This window comes from Lissotriton vulgaris, chromosome 4_1, assembly GCF_964263255.1.
Source record: "Lissotriton vulgaris chromosome 4_1, aLisVul1.2, whole genome shotgun sequence".
In the NCBI taxonomy this organism is placed as follows: Eukaryota; Metazoa; Chordata; class Amphibia; order Caudata; family Salamandridae; genus Lissotriton; species Lissotriton vulgaris.
Genome location: NC_141691.1, coordinates 2,017,664,630 through 2,017,677,238, shown reverse-complemented (window position 1 = coordinate 2,017,677,238; position 12,609 = coordinate 2,017,664,630). Strand labels below are relative to the sequence as shown.

At 43.3% G+C, this 12,609-nt stretch overlaps 1 protein-coding gene across 2 annotated transcripts in view; it reads right to left on the bottom strand.

The window, feature by feature from the left end:
• Positions 1-12,609, bottom strand: part of LOC147724892 (transmembrane protein 276-like) — a 95,239-nt gene that overhangs the window by 80,917 nt on the left and 1,713 nt on the right. The gene's annotated exons all lie outside the window — the stretch shown is intronic.

Below are 12,609 nucleotides of genomic sequence, written 5' to 3'. Positions count from 1 at the left end.
AGAGACATAGAATGACAAGTGTCTCCAAGCATCCATGCAATCACCTCACTATGCAGTCTTCATCTCCTAAAACTGAAAAGACAATTTTTATCTTTGTTAAGAAAACCATCTTAACAAGAAGATTATGCCACAAGACAAAATGGTGGGACATCTTCAACTTAAAAAAAAATATGAATCCAGTATTTGTAAAGCGCAAACAATTACCCGAGGGTGTCAAGGCGCTGGGGCCGTCGCGAAGATTAAGTGACCTATTGCCCAGAGTCACAAGGTGCTGGGCTAACCTGCTGCTGGAACCGGGATGGAACCGGGAGCCCCTGTGTTCCGAATCCAGGCACCCTGGCCGCTGCACCACACCTCTTCCTCCTGTGGTCATGATTTCAAGACCACTGTTTTTTCGCCTAACCCTAACACAACTTGTCTCTCAATGAGTTTGCTGGAGTTCCGCTTCGAGAAGCTCTTTTCCTCCTCCCTTAGTTCCATGCAGTTCATCTGTGAACGAGAATATCGCTAGCAGTGAAGCTTTTCATCACTCCAGTTTGCCAGGTGATCTGCTATTGTTCTGATCACTTAAACTGATTACCGCTTGTCCAACAACACCTCACCACAGCCCAGATTTCGGAGGTTGGTGGCATCCTCTAAGACAGGAACTTCAAAGAGCTTTCTTTTGCCCACTTCCAAGCCTTCCCATCAGGTACTGAGACCGGGAGAGGGAGCTGAATGCCACCATCCTTCTGCAAACAGTCAAGCCACCACCAAACGGCATTTCCTACCACCTCATGGGAGGGTGGTCGGAGTGTAAGACTCCGCTCCACAGCAGAAACAAAGGGTTGAAGAAGTCCAGGATCAACATAGTACCACAAAATCATCCATCTTGCCCACCAAGGAGGACACAGAGGAGATAGAAACGAGGACGAAAAGCATTGGGGTGCGGCTGCCTCTACAAGTTTCCGTCTTGTCGGCGAGAAGGGTGCAGGTATCGCCAGCCCTTCATAGTGATCCGCGCTGGATGAATGGGGCTACACTTAAGCAGCTTGGAATTCTTCTGAATTCCTGTTTTTCTGAAGTATTTAATGTGAGAGTACGGGCTGGTACAATGATAAAGAGTTAACTACATCTTACAACTTTTCTGCTGTAAATGGTGTGCCAATTAGCCTAACAAATGCAACATTGCCAGGAGTTCTACCGCGCAACCAAGGGGGTCTCTACACATGTTGGGGCCTTCTGAGTCGCTCTGATAAGGATGATTTTTCATTCGTGCTCCCTGATCGGACTATATAGGCATGCCCGCTTCTGCCTGGGCAATATTAGATGCTGTGCTCTAATTTTCCAATGAAGACCTTCACAGCAATGCTGTCGGGCATTACTGCATGCCCTTAACCAACATTAAATTCACTGCTTGCTTAGCAGGAGACTGAAGAATGACCACCCCAATCCTAGATGCTATTTTAGCAGGATCATGATCTTACATGGGTTTGTTGAATGGGAGGGGACTCACTTTGAAGCCCTGCTTGCAAGGTTGAGGTCTCATCGAATGTGCGCTCCTTCGTCTCCTCCACATGCAGTGCCAGAGGGCATCAAGGAGCAACAGTAAACTCTGTAAACAGTTTTTTTGTGGGATAAACCCATGCATTACAACTTCAGGCCTGATATGGAGTCTCTCAGATGCTAGACCGTCGCCAAAAAGCGGTGGATGTCCTATCCGTCCTATTTAGACTGACTACATATCTATGCACTCGTAATAGGGCAGATAGGGTGTCTGACACCTAAAATGGCAGGTATCCTGCATCTGCCAAACTCTGAATCAGCCAAAGAACAACTAAGGGTTGGCTCTAATCAGTATGGCTGAGCCGTAATAGCAAATAAACAAAAGTTGCCAGTACTGATGTGAATAAGTGGTATACACAAGTTGCAACACAGCACTTGAAACAACATTCAAGACCGGGAGCTAGTCAATAGCTTTTATTGTTATTTGTAACTTTTTCAAGAAAAAACATATTTTATAAAAAAAAACTTCATACAAAATTACATCTTCAAAACGGACACATAATACATACTAGGCAGGAGCACAAATCAAGAATCATTCATCATATCAGACATATCACAGGCATTCAACAACATGCAACCAATCTCTGGGGGAGGGGGTACTATAACTACAAAAATGTGCAATATATATACAATGCAATAACAAGCACAAGACAAGGGGAAAATACAGAAGAAAAGAAGCCAAAGTCTGCGAAACAGTTTTTGGATGGTATTGCAGCAAAATTTCTAAAAAAGGTACATTCCTATATCAAATCTAAATATCCAAGAAACTTTGTTCAATCATTAAATAAAGGTAATGTACATAAATCAGCGATAAGCAAAAGAATCCTTTTAAAGAGCTTATCACTCTTGCAGACAGCAAAATGGCTGGGGCCTACGCGTTTCGAATCCCGCTGAGTTTCTGGGGATTCTCTCCAGGGCCTTGAGTAGTATCTAAACACAATACAAAAAGATGAAAACAGAAAAGGAAAAGGAAATGTAAGAATCTCAAAACATTCGGGTTTTTAAACAAAGTCAACGGATCAGCATCAGGTTCCTGTCTCAGGTCCCACCCTCTCCTCCACCAGCTTACCAAAAAGCAGGAATGTGGGGTGGATGGAAAGCCTCAAAGTTCTAAGGAGGTAGGCTGTGTCCAGGTCTGAAAAATTAATTAATGCATCGGTGTCAGATGGAATAGAAATTTTTGGGAATGGCGAGTGGCGGAAAATGGAGGGGAAGCTTAGTTTTACTTACCTTGTATATCAAAAAAGATTTTCTTAAATGCGAGCCGAGGGGGAAGAGTATGGCGTGCGTTTACCTGTTAGGGGAAAACAATGGAAATTTCAGAAGGGGATTCTAATAGTACTAGAATGTTGACGCTCTATAGAGTAGTAAGACTCTCACCTAGTTAATGGAGGCCGAAGGTTTCGGTATACGTAGCCGCGGGGTAGTAGACACTGGCACGAAGGTCTAAAGAAGTGAAATGGAAGGGAAAATAAATACACAAAAATCGCAGAATGGGTGTTAAGCCGAGTAAGACTAACAAATGGAATCTTACCAGAAAAACGGGAGAGGGCGAATCTGGTATTTAATACAAAGGTTGACGATATATATCAGTGGGTGCCTAGTTAATCTGAAAAAAGCCAGCCATAAACAGAGTAAGTAGTAGCTAGTCACCGGTTTGTTACAAGCTTGGCACTAGTCGTTAAAAAGGCTTACCATAATGGCTGATAGAATGCGTTGGCACCGCATAAAGCGGGTCACAAATACAGAGGAATTCAGGAGACCTTGAACGACATTTAAATAAGCGTTTTAGCGGTTGTTATTTTATCGGTTATGGCATAAAGTCTAACCGAGAGTTTCAAGAACTTACCGCCATGTCTGCAACGCACGGCAGAAAACAGTTTATTTGTAAAGAATGAACTGTAACGAAAAAGAAAATAGGGGCATTAGTCTATCTTTAAAGGACTGCGGCTAGCGGTGAAGGAAAGGAAATCTACATTCCATTACTTACATAGGATTAGTCTGACAAGACCTTTGGCTCGGCGGCGTTTCGGTTAGCACTATACCCTGGCTCATGCGCAGAAGCTGGCCGGGGCTAGGCTGATCTAACTATATAGGCTGACCAGGTGAACTGTCACGCCCTCAATTGGACGAAAAGAGCAACGGAAGACATGGACCGGAGTCTAGGTTTCATACATACGATCCATGTGATAAGGAGAATGGATACTCAAATTAGATGGATTTTCGAAGGGTCCAGTGTCCTCGCAGGCGACACTAAATTAAAGTTTAAAGATTTCGCTCAATTCATTGAGCCCGGATACAGCTGTGTCGAATTTGACTATGAGAAATGCTTCTCTTTTTGATAATGCCAAATTCTGATCACCTCCTCGAGGATTTTTTTCTATTCTTGAAATCACTGTCCATTTTAGCTCACTGACTTGATGTTGCATCCCCATCCAATGTTGCACCAAAGGAGCATTTTCAACTTTCCTTTTTAGTCTGGATTTGTGTTGCGAGATACGTTGACGTACCTCTTGGTTCGTTTTGCCTATGTATAATAGATGGCATGGGCATGTAATGCCATATACAACGAACTTGCTCTTACAGTTGCTGAATACATCATGCTTCCAGGAGATTCCATTATGTTGGAAAAGAGAACCCTCCAAAGTGGATTCACAGCACAAGCAGGTGCCACATTTGTGATATCCGAGGATGGGGGGCATCCCCATCATTTGGCGTAACGTTGCAGGTTTGGGAGCTGGCATGGCCGCTCGAACTATATGATTGGCAATGTTGTTTTCTTTTTTAAAAGCAAATAGGGGCACATTTACAAGACTATCATCTAGATCCTTCACTAGATGCCAATTCTGTTTTATAACCTTTTTCAATTGGTTGGCATTAGGGCAATAAGTGGTGACACATACTTGTCGTTTCAACTCAGGTTTGTTTTTTCGTTCCAGAAGTGTCTCACGTGGGGTCCATTGGGCTCTCTTCATACAGGTCTTAACAAGTTTTTTAGGGTAGCCCCTATCACACAGCTTGGATATTAGATTTTCTGAATGGTATTGGAAATCTTCTTTAAATGTGCAGTTTCTGCGGACTCGCAGAAACTGCCCATACGGGAGGTTTTCTTTAAGATTTCTAGGATGATTGCTGTTAAACATCAGGGACTTATTCCGGTCGGTGGGTTTAATATATAGTGTGGTTGCTAATTTCCCTTCAGATGGAAAGACCTCCACGTTAAGGAATGCAATCCTGGTTGTCGACTCAGTCAAGCTGAACTTTATGTCAGCGGTCCTGGCATTAAGCCATTGGTGGAATCGAGTAAACGCTGCTAGGTCTACAATGAATTTAGTGGGCACCCGCATAGGCCTAGGTCTGGAATCTAGAAAATGTGTAAGTACTGCTACAGCTTCATCTTGGGGGATCTGTGTGTACAGAGCAGTTACGTCTAAAGTAACTAATCTGTCTCTGTTTTCTGTGGTCCTAAAGAACTTGAATATCTAAAAATTAAACATCCTAAAGTGCCTATGTTCTACGTACTGCCCAAAATTCATAAAGATCCTGACCATCCGCCTGGCAGACCCATCGTGGCAGGATGTGGTTCGGTGCAGTTACGTCTAAAGTAACTAATCTGTCTCTGTTTTCACAGAAGTCGATGTTCTCCAATTTTTTGATAAAATCTGTAGTGTCCTGTAGGTAGGATTTAACCTGGGTCATGAATTTCTTTAGAAAACAATCTACGTATTTCGCTGCCAGCTCTAGCACCGAACCACATCCTGCCACGATGGGTCTGCCAGGCGGATGGTCAGGATCTTTATGAATTTTGGGCAGTACGTAGAACATAGGCACTTTAGGATGTTTAATTTTTAGATATTCAAGTTCTTTAGGACCACAGAAAACAGAGACAGATTAGTTACTTTAGACGTAACTGCTCTGTACACACAGATCCCCCAAGATGAAGCTGTAGCAGTACTTTCACATTTTCTAGATTCCAGACCTAGGCCTATGCGGGTGCCCACTAAATTCATTGTAGACCTAGCAGCGTTTACTCGATTCCACCAATGGCTTAATGCCAGGACCGCTGACATAAAGTTCAGCTTGACTGAGTCGACAACCAGGATTGCATTCCTTGACGTGGAGGTCTTTCCATCTGAAGGGAAATTAGCAACCACACTATATATTAAACCCACCGACCGGAATAAGTCCCTGATGTTTAACAGCAATCATCCTAGAAATCTTAAAGAAAACCTCCCGTATGGGCAGTTTCTGCGAGTCCGCAGACTCTGCACATTTAAAGAAGATTTCCAATACCATTCAGAAAATCTAATATCCAAGCTGTGTGATAGGGGGTACCCTAAAAAACTTGTTAAGACCTGTATGAAGAGAGCCCAATGGACCCCACGTGAGACACTTCTGGAACGAAAAAACAAACCGGAGTTGAAACGACAAGTATGTGTCACCACTTATTGCCCTAATGCCAACCAATTGAAAAAGGTTATAAAACAGAATTGGCATCTAGTGAAGGATCTAGATGATAGTCTTGTAAATGTGCCCCTATTTGCTTTTAAAAAAGAAAACAACATTGCCAATCATATAGTCTGAGCGGCCACGCCAGCTCCCAAACCTGCAACGTTACGCCAAATGATGGGGATGCCCCCCATCCTCGGACATCACAAATGTGGCACCTGCTTGTGCTGTGAATCCACTTTGGAGGGTTCTCTTTTCCAACATAATGGAATCTCCTGGAAGCATGATGTATTCAGCAACTGTAAGAGCAAGTTCGTTGTATATGGCATTACATGCCCATGCCATCTATTATACATAGGCAAAACGAACCAAGAGGTACGTCAACGTATCTCGCAACACAAATCCAGACTAAAAAGGAAAGTTGAAAATGCTCCTTTGGTGCAACATTGGATGGGGATGCAACATCAAGTCAGTGAGCTAAAATGGACAGTGATTTCAAGAATAGAAAAAAATCCTCGAGGAGGTGATCAGAATTTGGCATTATCAAAAAGAGAAGCATTTCTCATAGTCAAATTCGACACAGCTGTATCCGGGCTCAATGAATTGAGCGAAATCTTTAAACTTTAATTTAGTGTCGCCTGCGAGGACACTGGACCCTTCGAAAATCCATCTAATTTGAGTATCCATTCTCCTTATCACATGGATCGTATGTATGAAACCTAGACTCCGGTCCATGTCTTCCGTCGCTCTTTTCGTCCAATTGAGGGCGTGACAGTTCACCTGGTCAGCCTATATAGTTAGATCAGCCTAGCCCCGGCCAGCTTCTGCGCATGAGCCAGGGTATAGTGCTAACCGAAACGCCGCCGAGCCAAAGGTCTTGTCAGACTAATCCTATGTAAGTAATGGAATCTAGATTTCCTTTCCTTCACCGCTAGCCGCAGTCCTTTAAAGATAGACTAATGCCCCTATTTTCTTTTTCGTTACAGTTATTTCTTTACAAATAAACTGTTTTCTGCCGTGCGTTGCAGACATGGCGGTAAGTTCTTGAAACTCTCGGTTAGACTTTATGCCATAACCGATAAAATAACAACCGCTAAAACGCTTATTTAAATGTCGTTCAAGGTCTCCTGAATTCCTCTGTATTTGTGGCCCGCTTTATGCGGTGCCAACGCATTCTATCAGCCATTATGGTAAGCCTTTTTAACGACTAGTGCCAAGCTTGTAACAAAACCGGTGACTAGCTACTACTTACTCTGTTTATGGCTGGCTTTTTTCAGATTAACTAGGCACCCACTGATATATATCGTCAACCTTTGTATTAAATACCAGATTCGCCCTCTCCCGTTTTTCTGGTAAGATTCCATTTGTTAGTCTTACTCGGCTTAACACGCATTCTGCGATTTTTGTGTATTTATTTTCCCTTCCATTTCACTTCTTTAGACCTTTGTGCCAGTGTCTACTACCCCGCGGCTACGTATACCGAAACCTTCGGCCTCCATTAACTAGGTGAGAGTCTTACTACTCTATAGAGCGTCAACATTCTAGTACTATTAGAATCCCCTTCTGAAATTTCCATTGTTTTCCCCTAACAGGTAAACGCACGCCATACTCTTCCCCCTCGGCTCGCATTTAAGAAAATCTTTTTTGATATACAAGGTAAGTAAAACTAAGCTTCCCCTCCATTTTCCGCCACTCGCCATTCCCAAAAATTTCTATTCCATCTGACACCGATGCATTAATTAATTTTTCAGACCTGGACACAGCCTACCTCCTTAGAACTTTGAGGCTTTCCATCCACCCCACATTCCTGCTTTTTGGTAAGCTGGTGGAGGAGAGGGTGGGACCTGAGACAGGAACCTGATGCTGATCCGTTGACTTTGTTTAAAAACCCGAATGTTTTGAGATTCTTACATTTCCTTTTCCTTTTCTGTTTTCATCTTTTTGTATTGTGTTTAGATACTACTCAAGGCCCTGGAGAGAATCCCCAGAAACTCAGCGGGATTCGAAACGCGAAGGCCCCAGCCGTTTTGCTGTCTGCAAGAGTGATAAGCTCTTTAAAAGGATTCTTTTGCTTATCGCTGATTTATGTACATTACCTTTATTTAATGATTGAACAAAGTTTCTTGGATATTTAGATTTGATATAGGAATGTACCTTTTTTAGAAATTTTGCTGCAATACCATCCAAAAACTGTTTCGCAGACTTTGGCTTCTTTTCTTCTGTATTTTCTCCTTGTCTTGTGCTTGTTATTGCATTGTATATATATTGCACATTTTTGTAGTTATAGTACCCCCTCCCCCAGAGATTGGTTGCATGTTGTTGAATGCCTGTGATATGTCTGATATGATGAATGATTCTTGATTTGTGCTCCTGCCTAGTATGTATTATGTGTCCGTTTTGAAGATGTAATTTTGTATGAAGTTTTTTATAAAATATGTTTTTTCTTGAAAAAGTTACAAATAACAATAAAAGCTATTGACTAGTTCCCGGTCTTGAATGTTGTTTCAAGTGCTGTGTTGCAACTTGTGTATACCACTTATTCACATCAGTACTGGCAACTTTTGTTTGTTATTTGAAACTCTGAATCAGGGCGTGTTTTAATGAACGAGACCTGAGGTGGAGGAACAGAAGGAGTTATTGGACACAATAAATAGCTGTTAAAATGCCCAGTGGGGTTTTAACACGATGCAAGCGGAACTCGAAACAACTTCTGAAAGAAATGCAATTTGGCTGGTTTGAATGGAGGAGGGTTTTAACACTATGCAAGCAGAACCCGCAACAACTTCTGAAAGAAATGCAATTTGCCTGGTTTCAATGGAGGAGGAACACCTTTTCAGGCTGCATCACTTCTCTCTAGCAGGCATCATGTACCAAATGTCCTGCCTGCACCATCTGCATGCCAGCCGTCATCTGCAACACAACACGTACCTGCATTAGTTGCCTGCCTACAGTAGATCCCATCTCAGTTACGGGTGCGCTACACAACCCCTGCTTGCTGTGGTTGTCTGCCTGCACCAGATGGTTATTTTTTTGGGCCGTCTGCCAGCTACAATTAAATGCCCTGGGATTCCTGCCAATCAGCACACAATCCACGTGCCACAGTTACCTGTCTGACCAGCTCTTATGCCGGCTATAGCTGTCTGCCCAGCCAGATGTGCCAACTGTGGTTGTCTATAGATGTCTGTCTGCAGTACATCCAACTACCATATCTGTCCATATGCATCATATCTCAAGCCTGCTGAAACTGTCTGCCTGCACTGGTTCTCCCTTACAGCTGTCTGCACCGGATCTGCCTGCCATGGTTGTCTGCATCAGATCTCCCTGTTTCAGATGTGTGTCTGCATCATTTTGCAAGCCTGTTACATCTGTCTGCTCCAGATCCCATGCCTGCATTAGCTGTCTGCACCACATCTGCCTGCTATAGTTACGTCTGTATCAGATCTCGTGCTTACTAACGCGATATCAGTATCGCTACCTGACCTCATGCCTGCACCAAACATCAAGCATTTTGCAGACATCTACTAGACCTCATCTTACTGATAATTGCATCTATCAGATGCTATGCCTGCTACAGTCGTCTTTCTGCACCCGATCTACCTTTTACAGTTATCTGCAACAGTCCTCACACCTGCTAGTGGACCACCTGCCCAACAGATCACACCTGCTGTAGTTCCCTGTAAGAGACGTGCTGCCTACTATTGCTCTGCCTGTTTTGTGACTACCAGCTGCCACATGCTGCCATTCTTGGGTTTCAGTTTCAACTAATAGGATACATCTGGTGGCCCCTAATTTCTGTACACAGACTCGGGTGGACCCCAGAAGAGACACACGCTGAGGCCTGGAAATGGGGAGCCACCGAATGTGGCCCTACAACTGTCCTTACGAGATTACTGGCCAGTGGCAGTCACTCGTAGCTTTCAGAGGATCAGTATGGCTTCACTACGGAAGCAAGGGCCACCACCATTCTTCTTTTCCAAGTAAAAAGCAGCAACCCCTCCTACCGCTGAAACTTATTTACGTATTCATTTATAGATTTATTTTTATAGAGTGGACCATGTTGAGTCGATGTCATGCACTTGTTGTAGTGTTAATCACAATGAGAACAGTGTCAAGAAAATGAGTTTAATAGGAAAGACCTAATACCCAATATACTTAAAGAGTCCAGACTGTCAGCAAAACTCAAGGAGAGCAGCAAGTCGGCGACATAAGAGATACAAAAATTAGGATTTAATTCATAAAGATTGCATTTCCAGGGAGGAACGACTGCTGTCAAGCGTGAGGAGTCCACTGCTCAGGAAGGTAAGCCTTTCTTTCACACCCAGATTGTTAGGACAGAGAGGAAGTGCACAGGCAATGTAACAGTTGGACAAGAGCAATTCCATTCCTCTGTTTAGTGAAGAAAGAAGGGGCATTCCTCAGTTCTGAAGAATGTTATTCAATTCTATTTAAAATATTTATAAAGCAAGACAGCTGCCCCAGCCAAGAGGCGTCCTGGCGCTAACAGCAAATAGGCAACCACAATGCAGGGAGGAACTAGAGCAGCCTACACAGTGGGAAATAGAAAGGTTTTAATAGCTTTCCTAAATTCAAAAAAGTTGCTGAGGCCTCAAACATGGGGAGGCAGAGAGTTCAACATTCTACGTGCTGCCCATCAGAAGGACAGACTAACATTTTCAGGATTTCAAGCACCAGTTTTTCTTTGTTTCTGGAGTTTATACCATTTTTCAAAGATATTATGTTTCTCTGCTAGGTAACGGAGGGTGCAATAATTAAATGTACTGCCGGTTAGGGAAACTCTCCTAAGAATGCAGCGTAGCCTGCTTATGGGTTTCACAGCCAGTGTGGTATGCTCCGTTTTCTTCATATTTATGAATCAGTCACTCAGTAGAATTGTGTCACTTCTTTCGGGCAATATATTAAACTTTGGAAGGCCATTAACTCTTTCGCCCACCAGTAGTGTGGGTCGAACGCCTCTTCAGAGTATACAAATCGCTTTGGATCAGCCCTTTGGCAGCTGCAATTTTAGATGTGTTTGCCACTGCAGTGATATCAACTCCATTCCTGCACCTGTGTTGCACCCGCCTTCCTACTCATGGTTTGCCGGTAAGAGACCTGCCTGCCCCAAAAGCTATGAAAGCTGGTTTGCAATAATACTATTGTGCGTAATTTTAGATCTTACAAGTTCAGGTCATACTGACCATACATACCAGAGAAAAAACAGGGAAGAAATTCCATCAGTACGTCGGTCTCTCACCTGTGGGACATTTAGGATGTCCACCAAAGGGCCTTCCCCATATCAAGAGTGTACTAGAAACTGCTGTTTTGAAGCAGGGTCTTTGTTACTCACCTGCATACTACCAGCACCACCTCTAACACTTTCCAAGGGACTGACAACATCACAAAGCATCCAAGCCTGACACTGACCAAGACATTCACTAAAAAGACCCTTTATCTACTGCAAACTGCAACAGGAAAAATCACACTGGTCCAGTAACAATCCCAGACTCTTGGTGCTGTAAAAGGACTACAAGGTGACTAGAAGCATTTGAATGTCCAACCTTCTTTCTGCTAGGACAATGGATGCTGTTTTACTGTACCTAGCAGACTTTGCCAAGTTACAAGTTGGAATGATGTATGCATAAGAGAACTGAAGACCTCTCCTAGCACTGCAGAATCTAGGGAAGTGGAGTGGGAACATGGGTTATTTTACCTAGTAACAGGGGACCTGGAAGGTAGTCACTTTTGTGCCCTAGTGGCAACATGCAGATGGGTCACATTCTGAAAGATTGGTGTCTGTGCTGTTTGTTTGAAATGTCTGAGAGCTCAGGAAGTTGGTGATTAGAAGGCAAAGGGTTGACGCTCACAGACATAGACTCACTCTAATGGGACATTAAAAATGGACAGGTTGCCTTAAGCAGACCCCTGGTACACAGCTCGATCCTACCACTCATCTGTATGATACTGGCACAGATGCTTCCAGATGAAAGGTTGAGAAGAAAATGCCACGAGCTATTAGGCTAGATGTCAAGACTACCTTGGGATGTATCTATCACATGTGCAAACGTGTCATTCTAAGATGGTTCCTAATCGATATCCACTCGATTGGAGACATGAATAGGATGGACAGACACCAGCCTTTAGTTATCTTCTTCGCCCTGAAAACCAAAGCAGCCCATCCCATATTACTTTCGCCAGGTAAAGGGGAGAGTAGCATACGAGTCATGTAGTGTTCCTCATGGGCATTGTCTTCAATAGGTGGACTATTGCTTTTTATAGTAGATACTTGTAAGGCCATCCCTAAGGTGTGAGCAAACTCAACCATTACCATGCATGAACCGAGTCTGAGGCAAGTCACAAGGACTCAGTGTGCATGTAAGCACAACAGTGCTGGACTCCCAGTGTGCATGTATGAAGAGATGCTGTCCTCTCACTTTATGGATTTCGCTCTATCAAGAGGGCCTTAACAAATAATGATTCACACAAGTTGTTTAAGGCCAAGATGTTTAATTGCAGTAATGCACTGCTCATGCCATGCATCATTGGTGTAACAAATATGCAGGGACTCTCCGCATGCAGTTAGTTTACTAGAGGGGATACAGTTTCGTACTTAATCTA